This window comes from Palaemon carinicauda, chromosome 12 (genome assembly GCF_036898095.1).
Source record: "Palaemon carinicauda isolate YSFRI2023 chromosome 12, ASM3689809v2, whole genome shotgun sequence".
Taxonomy (NCBI): domain Eukaryota; kingdom Metazoa; phylum Arthropoda; class Malacostraca; order Decapoda; family Palaemonidae; genus Palaemon; species Palaemon carinicauda.
The window spans coordinates 144383784-144396638 of NC_090736.1; positions in this window are offsets into that span (position 1 = coordinate 144383784).

Below are 12855 nucleotides of genomic sequence, written 5' to 3' on the forward strand. Positions count from 1 at the left end.
ATATATCGATATTCTGAATATCTATGTGATTTTTTAATTATAAAACCATAAATTTTTCTATTTCATTCCGAAATTAATGGGAATTATACTTTTATAGAAATAATATATATTTATTATGCGATTTAATTATTTCTATATGGTATAACTAATTGTATAAGCAATTTTGTCGCTGAAAACTAAGGAGATAATTTGCATCTGTGCAAGTTGCTCGGAGTGAGAGGAGCAGCAACAAGAAAAAAGCAGAGGTAATCCCAAATGTTTCAAGTATCTGTAGACAATTTAAATACGCTAATTAAAGAATAAAATCAGTTAGATCAAAGCCACAGATGGGGAAATAAGGAAGAGCGTCACAACTAGAAAGAAAGATTAGAAAATGCTTAATAAGCGAGTTTGTGCAATATTCAGTTAAGCATCAACCGCCCAACGTATTCGTAGGACTGAGTCTTTTCTTGCCACCTCGTTAGGTTGAAGAGGATTCTTCAAATGCGACGATATCAAAGCATAAAAGCCTCGTCATGTTTTCAACTCTTTAGAACAAAGGATTAGGCTATGTTGACGAGATTTTAATTTTGATTTTTCACTTTTCCTGTCATTAATATTATCATTATTTCCAACAGGGGTTGCAGCATAGTAACTGAGGATAGAAAAGGAAAAGCACTACCTCTAGAGCCTCCTCAACCATCACGGGACCGATGATCCTCCTGTACCAAACATAAAGGCTTTACTTAACCAAGATCTGTAGACCTTACCAAAAACCTTGGCTTTATCAATGACCTGCGAAAAATTGCCCAAGTTATGATGAAAGAAAATCAATGAGAAGTGATGGCGGTTTTCTTCGTGGCGTCAAAGTCCCGGACGGACGAGATGCCATTATTCTTTTAGTCTCAGTCAAAATAATCATATCTCCTAAATAAAGGCAGATTATCTTAATTTACAATTGCTGCATAATAAGTTTTCATTTAGGTGAAGGCATGCTCTCTCTCTCTCTCTCTCTCTCTCTCTCTCTCTCTCTCTCTCTCTCTCTCTCTCTCTCTCTCTGTCATAAATATAAAAGAATATAGTGATTAAGGACAGTTCTCTTCATCTCTCTTCCTCAAAATAAGAAAAAAGGCAATAATGAAGATAATAATTTTTAGAAGAAATATCATTAGAACATCCGACGAAAGAGAGAAAAATAGTCATGGGTTCTACATCAATATTCTTTAAGAGTTGCATTGTAGGCCTATCTGACATTACAGCTTTTGCATCAGTATGTTTTAAGCGTTGAATTCTAGGCCTATCTGACATTACAACTTCAGAATCTATAGGTTTTAAGCGTTGCATTGTAGGCCTATCTGATATTACAGCTTCTGCATCAATATATTTTGAGCGTTGCATTGTAGACCTATCTGACATTACAGATTCTGCATTTATAAGTTTTAAGCGTTGCATTGCAGGCCTTTCTGACATTACAGCTTCTGCATCTACATGTTTAAAGCATTGCAAAGTAGGCCTATATGACATTAGAGCTTCTGTATCTATAGAGCGTAGCATTATAGGCCTACCTGACATTACAATCAGCCGGAAAATCGTTGCTTTTGTGCATGTATTCTAAAATCCAGCATTTATATTCCTCCTGTGTTTCTTCAGTGGTAACAAATATGATCTTTTTTAGTGTACAAACGATTACGCAATTTCCCCTAAATTTAGACAACTTCTGATTCTGAGAAAAAAAAATATGTAAGAGAAAATATTTTACTGAAGTTACTTTTCATGAATTAAAAGGACCAGTTTTAATATTTTTATATTTTAAAGAGTTGAATTAAAATGCATTATATATAATATCATCATCTCCTACGCCCATTGACGCTGAGGACCCCGGTTACATTTCACCAGTGGTCTCTATCTTGAGCTTTTCAATCAATACTTCTTCATTCGTCATCTCCTCTTCTACTTCACACTTCACATTCTGTAAAATTGAAGTTCCCAAAGAATTGTATCAAACATGGTCTACTGATATTGTTTGGACTTTAGACCGACATCATTACGAACAAACAGTTATAGTGAAATCTTGGATATTATTTGTGACTTTTCGATGGATATTCTATGCTGGATATTCAAGTTAGGGAATGAAAATATTTACAGGCCTAACAAATATGAAGTATTGAAGTTGAGGGTGAAAAGTCTATTATCTTTAAAGCACATCTCAGTGACACCGTGTTCAGACAAAATTTCCCATCACTGAAAGACCGACATGATATTGTTCTTGTAGATAATAATGTTTTAATCCTTATAGACTTCTTGCAACAAACCAGAGAACCCGCTGCCTCCTAATAAAGTATTTCTAAGCCATAATTGAAACAAGGTTCCTAACACCTATGCTCTCATTGCAAAGCATAGACCATAGATTGGCTTAACTACTCAAGCAACTGTCTGCTTTCGACCTCATTACTCCCATTTCATAGCAGGGTCGGCCGCTTGAGTCAACTCTCTCTCTTTCTACTGTAGTTATATTCTTTTAATCTTTTGTTCAGTACATTAACACAAAAGTTATAATCAATGATTTTACAAATAAACTATTTTTTCTTCAGATCATATTCAAATAAAAATATTGTTATTCAGTCTTGGCCTTTAAAAGTTAATCGAGAGATTCATATGTTGACTCAAAAATTAGGCAAATCTAAAATGAGCTCTAACCAGAGAGGGTTCCAATGTCAAATCTTGCCATCACAGACAGTACCAAATAACTCCGTAGCAGTAGCATCTCATCGGGTGCCTCTCCTTGTCTATCAAAATACTGATTTATTTGCTAAAAAAAAATATCTAAAATTCATAAATAGCTATAATGATGATTATCATTAAAGGCAATTAAATTCTTAATTATTAACCTTTATAAGAAATTATGAATTTATCAAGAAATCTATAAACTTTGCATAAAATGTTTGAGTCTTCTTAAATGGAAAATATTTTTCGACAAGTAATGGCAGTGATGTCTGTATCGTCCTGGATAACCTAAAGTAAAGAGACTCGGGTTTTCCGAGAGTCCTGGGTCGGGTCAAGCCCTAAGAAATCGACTCCGTTGAGGATCCTTCCTCTTGGGTGTCTTCCGATTCAGGACTACCTCTCGGTTTGGGGTTCCGAGACAGGCAGGATAGAAAGAGAGTATCCTGTCACTGACGTCCCCCGGTTATCCAGCAAAACAGCAACAGGCTTTCTTTGGTCTGTTGTTGAATTCTCTCTCTCTCTCTCTCTCTCTCTCTCTCTCTCTCTCTCTCTCTCTCTCTCTCTCTCATCTTTCTTATTCTTTTCTTCCTTTACTAATACAGGATGTGGGGAGGGGGATTCCTGTGTCCAGTATGTAGCCAGACTGGTGATACTTATTTATTTTTGCATTTGACAAGCGTTGACCATAACTCGTCACTTAGTAATAAATCTTATATTTCACTTTGTAAACATGTGTATGTATGAAACAAAGTTGGGGAACTGTTATAAAAAAAAAAATTATTATTGAAAAAATATTAGATCGTTAAAACAATCGTGCTACAATAATATTTCAGAAAAAAAAATAAAATTACGTTAATGTAGACCGAATCGCTATGAACACCGTGACTACTGGAACTGAGTGGGAAAGAGGTCGTCAAGAGGGAAAATAATTTAAGCTTAGTCCTGTTGTCTACTGATAACAATTTATGCATTTGGGTTATGAATTCAAAGTTATCATTTGATTTTGCTTAAGTCGTTTTGTGTATAAAGCAAATGTTAGATAGGGTCGTGGTTTCTAAACTTGCAATAAATCATTATAAGCCAAATCTCAGGTTATAGTCAACGTTTCCTATACAGTATAGGTCTAATCTCTCTTGGGGTTTATTCAGGGAGAAAAAATAATGATAAATAAATAAGTAAATAAGCTAGGTGGTGGGTTATATTCGCTATCAAAACTATAATTAATTGTACCTCTATTTAATTTTACTTTATGAACGGAAGTCTATAATAGGGTCAGACATATCAACCCACAGCTATAATGTGCAGATTCTACAATAATAATAATAATAATAATAATAATAATAATAATAATAATAATAATAATAATAATAATGCTCTGTAGTCATGGCTTTATAACATACTAGGGCATGGGGATACGTCAGGTAGCAACAATAAATATTTGCATCAAATCTTGTAACTTATAAAGGGTGTCTATCTGGCCATTAAGTATGATTTGTGAAATCTCTCCACAGTCTCTGAGTAGTATACTGTACTTACTTTATTCATTTCTAGGCCTATAGACTAAATAAGAATTATAAAATCAGAAGTGCAAACTTCAAGTCACATATAAGAGTAAGGCGAGGAGGGGCAAACTGAGCATTTAAACCTTCACAAGTTGGGTCTAACGGAATCCTAAGTAAATCTCAAAGGACGAAACTTCCTAAAGACATTAATGAACCAAGTAATAGATAATGATAGAAAAAATGTTATCTTTTAAAAGATGTTTTTATTTTCTAGGTATAATATTCTTAGGCAAACACTGTATACAGTATATATATATATATATATATATATATATATATATATATATATATATATATATATATATATATATATATATGTATATATATATAAGATGTGAATCTAAGTTATTTATTCATTCTGATATCAATGTCAAGCAATCTATTGCTTGACTATATATATATATATATACATATATATATATATATATATATATATATATATATATATATATATATATATATATATATATACTATCGTTTCCAGAGGCCGTGTAATAGTGTTTTTCCCAAATATCTAACAAACCGACTCATGAATTTCCATGAAACTACAGCAATGAAAGTTTCAAACATTGGCCTAATTTTGGGTGGTACAAGGAATTGACAGATGTGCTTAATTAAACCGTTTACTCTTAGAAAAAAGAGGAACTTCTTCCCTTCCTTCAGAGCGTTTCGAAGAAGTGTTACTTAATCACGTAACTGTGACGCAGAGGTTCCCCCAACCCTCCTTCGGTGTTTACACCTATATCTATCCTAGTAACCCCCCCCCCCCTTCCTTCTTGCCTTCTTTCCTTCATTCCCATTATTATTAGGCTACCGAGTAAATCCCTGTTAGGAAAGACTGTGTACTGCACATATAAAATGAACCGGAAGAGCAATAAAATGTTTTATGGTGGTAGATAATGATTAGATGGTTAACACAAATTATCAAACATAATAGAAGAGGTTTAAAATAGGGGTGTGGAATCGCACTGAGAGATATTCTACTGGGACTCCTACAAATTTTAGATTTGCGACTAAAAAATAAAATAAAATATAAAAATAAAATAAAAACATTAGTAGAAATAGAAAACAGTTTTTTTCCTTGAAAGTGATGATGAGTAAAATGTATAAGTGTCCATTTCTTGTTTTTTTTTTTTTTTCATCCCTCATAAATCTATGGTTTCCAGCAATTGGTGATAACATTATTTGGGAAAAGCAAAGCTAATAAATACTTTGATACGAGTATATCAGCTTGGCATGTAGACAATGTCAATGGATTTCTCAAAGTAAGGTTGACTGGTTCATAAAATTGAAGTCTGGTATAATTCCAGTGACAAAGTCGCAGTGATATTTGTTACATACCTTTTAAGTAACAAAAATAGGTACTGGTACTTATTACGTAAATAAATATATAAAACTATAGATTAAAATATAATAAATCTTATGTATGTATGAACACACACACACACACACAGATATATATATATATATATATATATATATATATATATATATATATATATATATATATATATATATAATTTCAAAATTTATCAAATGGCCGATGTCAATGCCCATATACGAAACATCTTTTAGAAGTCTACCTTCTAAGGAATCCAAGCTACTCTCTCTGGTGAAATTGATATGATAAATTATATCAAACAATGCTTTCTGTCATTTTCTTCCTGGCAATTGATGTATCGAGTAACCTGTGTTGTATGGAAGAATGAGTCCTACGGCTTAACCTAAAGAAAACTATATTTCTATTGCTTTACCAACACTCGCTTGAAGTGCGAAGTGTAGGGTTAGCATGGCTCCTTTCGTCTCCTGTCATAAGTCTCATTCTTGATCTTCAATGTAAGTGAGTGGGTGAGATATAAAACGTTCGTCTTGTGTTTAGGTAAAGTCTAAAGTCACGAATCACATTACCAGGTATGCTGAACTTTTACTAAAAGAATTTCGTATTGCTTGGGGTAGGTCATATGACAATTATCTATGGAGTTAAACAGGCGTTTAACAATTCGGGGGATGGGAGGTACAGGGGAAGAAACGTTATAACAACGTCGCTGAGGGACGTCATCACTTTTGCGAATGTGTGGGTGGCTAAGACTGGCTTTAGCCTCATTTTCTTAAGTAAAAAAAGTTAATGAAACGTAATTGGCAATGCACAGTATTTCCCAAAATTAGGCCATTGTATGAAGCGCTCCCTGCTTTGATATTATGGAAATCCATCAGTTATTTTTGACGGTGCCGAGAGAGGGTTATGAACTCAAAGGCAGGATGCAATCAACTGAGTTGTTTATTAAGGAACACTCTCCTTTATATACAAAACCTCAAGTCAACAGGACATAACAAGTTCGAGAGACAGACAATGTTACAGAGCAAAACCGGAGACATGATCATTCAGGTTCTTTTTAGTGCGAGGGAAGAGCGAAGATACAAGCATAATATATACAAAATAATTATGTACAATTGTGTGACACACGGTTGGTACACATTTTAGGAGTTATTTAAAAAAAAAAAAACAAAGAAAAAAAAACACTATTACACGGCCACTGGAAACGATAGTATATATATATATATATATATATATATATATATATATATATATATATATATATATATATATATATATATATATAGACTTTGTCAAAAACTAGAAAACTCTAGAACCACTGGATTGTATGCTTTCATTTCATCTAGGCTTCCATCCACATGCGCACATTCTGACAAGTTTCTTTCCAATATATTACTTTCAAATTTATCTCTGATAATGAGAGCAAAGAAAATCTTTCTCAAAATAAAAGCAAATATCAGGAGAAAATGCAGAGATGATGTTAGTGACCTGTGCAAAGAAAGTAATATAGAACATTTTGGAACGTGGAGAGAACGAGTTACAAAAGTGGATATGATGTACAAGTTCAGAAGACGGCCATGACACAAGGGAATGGTTGGAAAAGCAAATTAGGTTACCATAACTAATTTCATCTCAACCGAATTCGGGGTAAAATGGAATAATAGAATTACTCTTAAACTTTCATCAAGAAAGACAGTTGTTTACGGTCAAAGAAAACAACAAATTCTTGGAAAAGGTCTAGGACCATAGAATTATTCTAGGTTATGCATAAAACGTATCATTTATTAATAGTGATAATGGTTGATACCAAAAATACTGTAAATGAGAATACTGTCAGTGACCATATTGTGCTAATCTCCACGCACAATACCCATCAAAATAACATCGTAATATATCGATATTCTAAATATCTGTTATTTTTTTTTACTACAAAACAATTAAAATTTTAGAAATTCAGAAATTAATGTGAATTATACTTTTATAGAAATACTATATATTTATTATGCAATTTAATTATTTCTATATGGAATAACTAATTGTATAAGCATTTTTGTCTATGAAATCGAGGAGATAATTTTCTTCGGTGTAAGTTCCTCGGAGTGAGAGGAGCAGCAACAAGAAAGGGGCAGAGGTAATCCCAAATGTTTCAAGTATCTATAGACAATCTAAATACGCTAATTAAAGAATAAAATCAGTTAGATCAAAGCCACAGATGAGGAAGAAAGGAAGAGCGTTACAACTAGAAAGAAAGATTAGAAAATGGCTTAATAAGCGAGTCTATACAACAATCAGTTAAGCATCAACTGCCTAACGCATCCGTAGGACAGCGTTTTTTTTTTTTTTTTTTTTTTTTTTTTTTTTTGGCCACAAAGTTCGGTTGAAGAAGATTCTTCAAATGATCCTATATCAAAGCATAAAAACCTCGCCATGTTTTCCTTTTAAATGCTTTCAAATCTTTTGGGCCAAGGATTAGGCTACGTCGACGAGATTTCAATTTTGATTTTTCACTTTTCCCGTCATTATCATTATCATTTTTCCAACTGGGATTATAGCTTAGCAAATAATAATAATAATAATAATAATAGTATCCGATACTGAGCGGGTGGAAGGGAACCCCAGTTTAATAAGGAACTGGAGTATTACACAACGACAAACATTCTTAAATTTATTTCCATCACCAACAAATACCAACGGTTCAAACATTTGTGTTCATAATAATGTTCCTGGATAAAAGAAAGTAAAACAATAAGGAGCAAGCTGTACATAAATATTGTAAATAAATAAAATCTAAGTTTCCTCTTGCGTTTCTTCAGTAGCAGCAGATATGATCTATTTCAGTGTACAAACAATTATGCAATTTCCAAAAAATTCAGACAACTTCAGATTCTGAGGGGGAAAAAATAGTCAAGAGAAACTATTTTGATGAATTACTTTTCATGAATTAAACTGACAGGTTTTATTATTTTTATATTTTAAAGAGTTTGAATTAAAATTCATTATATGGTCATCATCTTTTCCTAGGCCTATTGACCCTAACGGCCCCGGTTACATTTCGCCAGCCGTCTCTATCTTGAGCTTTTTAAAAAAATCAATACTTCTCCTTTCATCATCTACTTCATACATCACATTGTGTAAAATTGAAGTTTCCAAAGAATTGTATCAAACATGGTCTACTGATATTGTTTGTTCTTTACAAATTCATATTTATGAACAAACAACAGTTATAGTGAAATCTTGGAAATTATTTGTGACTGTTCGATGGAAATTCTAGGCTGGATATTCAAGTTAAGGAATGGAAATGCTTATAGGCCTAACAAATACGGAATATTGAATTTGAGGGTGAAAAGTGACACAGTGTTCAGACTAAACTTCCGACCCCTGAAAGGTCGACTTGATATTGTTCTTGTAAATAATGTTTTAATCGTTTAAGACTTCTTGCAACACACCAGAGAACCCGCAGCTTCCTAATAAGCTATTGCTGAGCCATAATTGAAAACAATGTTCCTAACAGCTATAGTCTCATTGCAAAGCATCGACTCTAGAAGAGTTTAGCAATTCAAGTAACAGACTGCTTCTTTTGACCTCATTAACCCCATTGTATAACAGGGTCGGCCGCTCGAGTCAACTCTCTGAATCTATTTATTTGATTTTCCTCTTTTGTACTTTACATTAACACCAAAGTTTTATCAATGATTTTAGAAGTAAACTATTTTTTTGAAATCATATTTAAATAAAAATAGTGTTATTCAATTTTGTCCTTTAAAAGTTAATAAAGAGATTCATATTGTGTTGACTCGAAAATTGAGTAAAGGGAAAATGTGCTTTATCCAGCGAGGGATCTGACAGTACCCAATAACTTTCGCAATAGTATCAGCGGGTGCCTAGCCTTGGCCATCAAAAAACTGATTTATTTGCTAAAAAAATATTTAAAATTCATAAAAAGCTATAATGATGATTACTATGAAAGGCAACTAAATTCTTAATTATCAAACTTTATAAAAAATTATGAATTTATCAACAAATCTATAAACTTTGCATAAAATGTTTGAGTCTTCTTAAATGGAGAATATTTTCCGACAAGTAATGGCAGTGATGTCTGCATCGTCCTGGATAACCTAAAGTAAAGAGACTCGGGTTTTCCGAGAGTCCTGGGTCGGGTCAAGCCCTAAGAAATCGACTCCGTTGAGGATCCTTCCTCTTGGGTGTCTTCCGATTCAGGACTACCTCTCGGTTTGGGGTTCCGAGACAGGCAGGATAGAAAGAGAGTATCCTGTCACTGACGTCCCCCGGTTATCCAGCAAAACAGCAACAGGCTTTCTTTGGTCTGCTGTTGAATTCTCCTCTTCCTTCTCTCTCTCTCTCTCTCTCTCTCTCTCTCTCTCTCTCTCTCTCTCTCTCTCTCTCTCTCTCTCTGTCATAAATATAAAAGAATATAGTGATTAAGGACAGTTCTCTTCATCTCTCTTTCTCAAATTAAGAAAAGAGGCAATAATGAAAAATAATTTCTAGAAGAAATACCATTAGAACATCCGAGGAAAGAGAGGAAAATAGAGTCATGGGTTCTACATCAATATTTTTTAAGAGCTGCATTGTAGGCCTATCTGACATTACAGCTTTTGCATCAGTATGTTTTAAGCGTTGAATTCTAGGCCTATCTGACATTACAACTTCAGAATCTATAGGTTTTAAGCGTTGCATTGTAGGCCTATCTGATATTACAGCTTCTGCATCAATATATTTTGAGCGTTGCATTGTAGACCTTTCTGACATTACAGATTCTGCATTTATAAGTTTTAAGCGTTGCATTGCAGGCCTTTCTGACATTACAGCTTCTGCATCTAAATGTTTAAAGTATTGCAAAGTAGGCCTATATGACATTACAGCTTCTGCATCTATAGAGCGTTGCATTATAGGCCTACCTGACATTACAATCAGCCGGAAAATCGTTGCTTTTGTGCATGTATTCTAAAATCCAGCATTTATATTCCTCCTGTGTTTCTTCAGTGGTAACAAATATGATCTTTTTTAGTGTACAAACGATTACGCAATTTCCCCTAAATTTAGACAACTTCTGATTCTGAGAAAAAAAAATATGTAAGAGAAAATATTTTACTGAAGTTACTTTTCATGAATTAAAATGACCAGTTTTAATATTTTTATATTTTAAAGAGTTGAATTAAAATGCATTATATATAATATCATCATCTCCTACGCCCATTGACGCTGAGGACCCCGGTTACATTTCACCAGTGGTCTCTATCTTGAGCTTTTCAATCAATACTTCTTCATTCGTCATCTCCTCTTCTACTTCACACTTCACATTCTGTAAAATTGAAGTTCCCAAAGAATTGTATCAAACATGGTCTACTGATATTGTTTGGACTTTAGACCGACATCATTACGAACAAACAGTTATAGTGAAATCTTGGATATTATTTGTGACTTTTCGATGGATATTCTACGCTGGATATTCAAGTTAGGGAATGAAAATATTTACAGGCCTAACAAATATGAAGTATTGAAGTTAAGGGTGAAAAGTCTATTATCTTTAAAGCACATCTCAGTGACACCGTGTTCAGACAAAATTTCCCATCACTGAAAGACCGACATGATATTGTTCTTGTAGATAATAATGTTTTAATCCTTATAGACTTCTTGCAACACACCAGAGAACCCGCTGCCTCCTAATAAAGTATTTCTAAGCCATAATTGAAAACAAGGTTCCTAACAGCTATGCTCTCATTGCAAAGCATAGACTATAGATTGGCTTAACTACTCAAGCAACTGTCTGCTTTCGACCTCATTACTCCCATTTCATAGCAGGGTCGGCCGCTTGAGTCAACTCTCTCTTTCTACGGTAGTTATATTCTTTTAATCTTTTGTACAATACATTAACACATAAGTTTTAATCAATGATTTTACAAATAAACTATTTTTTCTTCAGATCATATTCAAATAAAAATATTGTTATTCAGTCTTGGCCTTTAAAAGTTAATCGAGAGATTCATATGTTGACTCAAAAATTAGGCAAATCTAAAAGGAGCTCTAACCAGAGAGGGTTCCAATGTCAAATCTTGCCATCACAGACACTACCAAATAACTCCGTAGCAGTAGCATCTCATCGGGTGCCTCTCCTTGTCTATCAAAATACTGATTTATTTGCTAAAAAAAAATATCTAAAATTCATAAATAGCTATAATGATGATTATCATTAAAGGCAACTAAATTATTAATTATCAACCTTTATAAGAAATTATGAATTTATCAAGAAATCAATAAACTTTACATAAAATGTTTGAGTCTTCTTAAATAGAGAATATTTTCCGACAAGTAATGGCAGTGATGTCTGTATCGTCCTGGATAACCTAAAGTAAAGAGACTCGGGTTTTCCGAGAGTCCTGGGTCGGGTCAAGCCCTAAGAAATCGACTCCGTTGAGGATCCTTCGTCTTGGGTGTCTTCCGATTCAGGACTACCTCTCGGTTTGGGGTTCCGAGACAGGCAGGATAGAAAGAGAGTATCCTGCCACTGACGTCCCCCGGTTATCCAGCAAAACAGCAACAGGCTTTCTTTGGTCTGGTGTTGAAATCTCTCTCTCTCTCTCTCTCTCTCTCTCTCTCTCTCTCTCTCTCTCTCTCTCTTCCTTTACTAATAATATTTCAGAAAAAATAAAATTACGTTAATGTAGACCGAATCCCTATGAACACCGTGACTACTGGAACTGAGTGGGAAAGAGGTCGTCAAGAGAGAAAATAATTTAAGCTTAGTCCTGTTGTCTACTGATAACAATTTATGCATTTGGGTTATGAATTCAAAGTTATTATTTGATTTTGCTCAAGTCGTTTTGTGTATAAAGCAAATGTTAGGTAGGGTCGTGGTTTCTAAACTTGCAATAAATCATTATAAGCCAAATCTCAGGTTATAGTCAACGTTTCCTATACAGTATAGGTCTAATCTCTCTTGGGGTTTATTCGGGGAGAAAAAATAAAGATAAACAAATAAGTAAATAAGCTAGGTGGTGGGTTATATTCGCTATTAAAACTATAATTAATTGTACCTCTATTTAATTTTACTTTATGAACGGAAGTCTATAATAGGGTCCGACATATCAACCCACAGCTATAATGTGCAGATTCTACAATAATAATAATAATAATAATAATAATAATAATAATAATGCTCTGTAGTCATGGTGTAAAGGAAAAATTACGGTATTCAAGTGTAACTTCCTGTTTATTTTTTGTTTAAAGTAACTA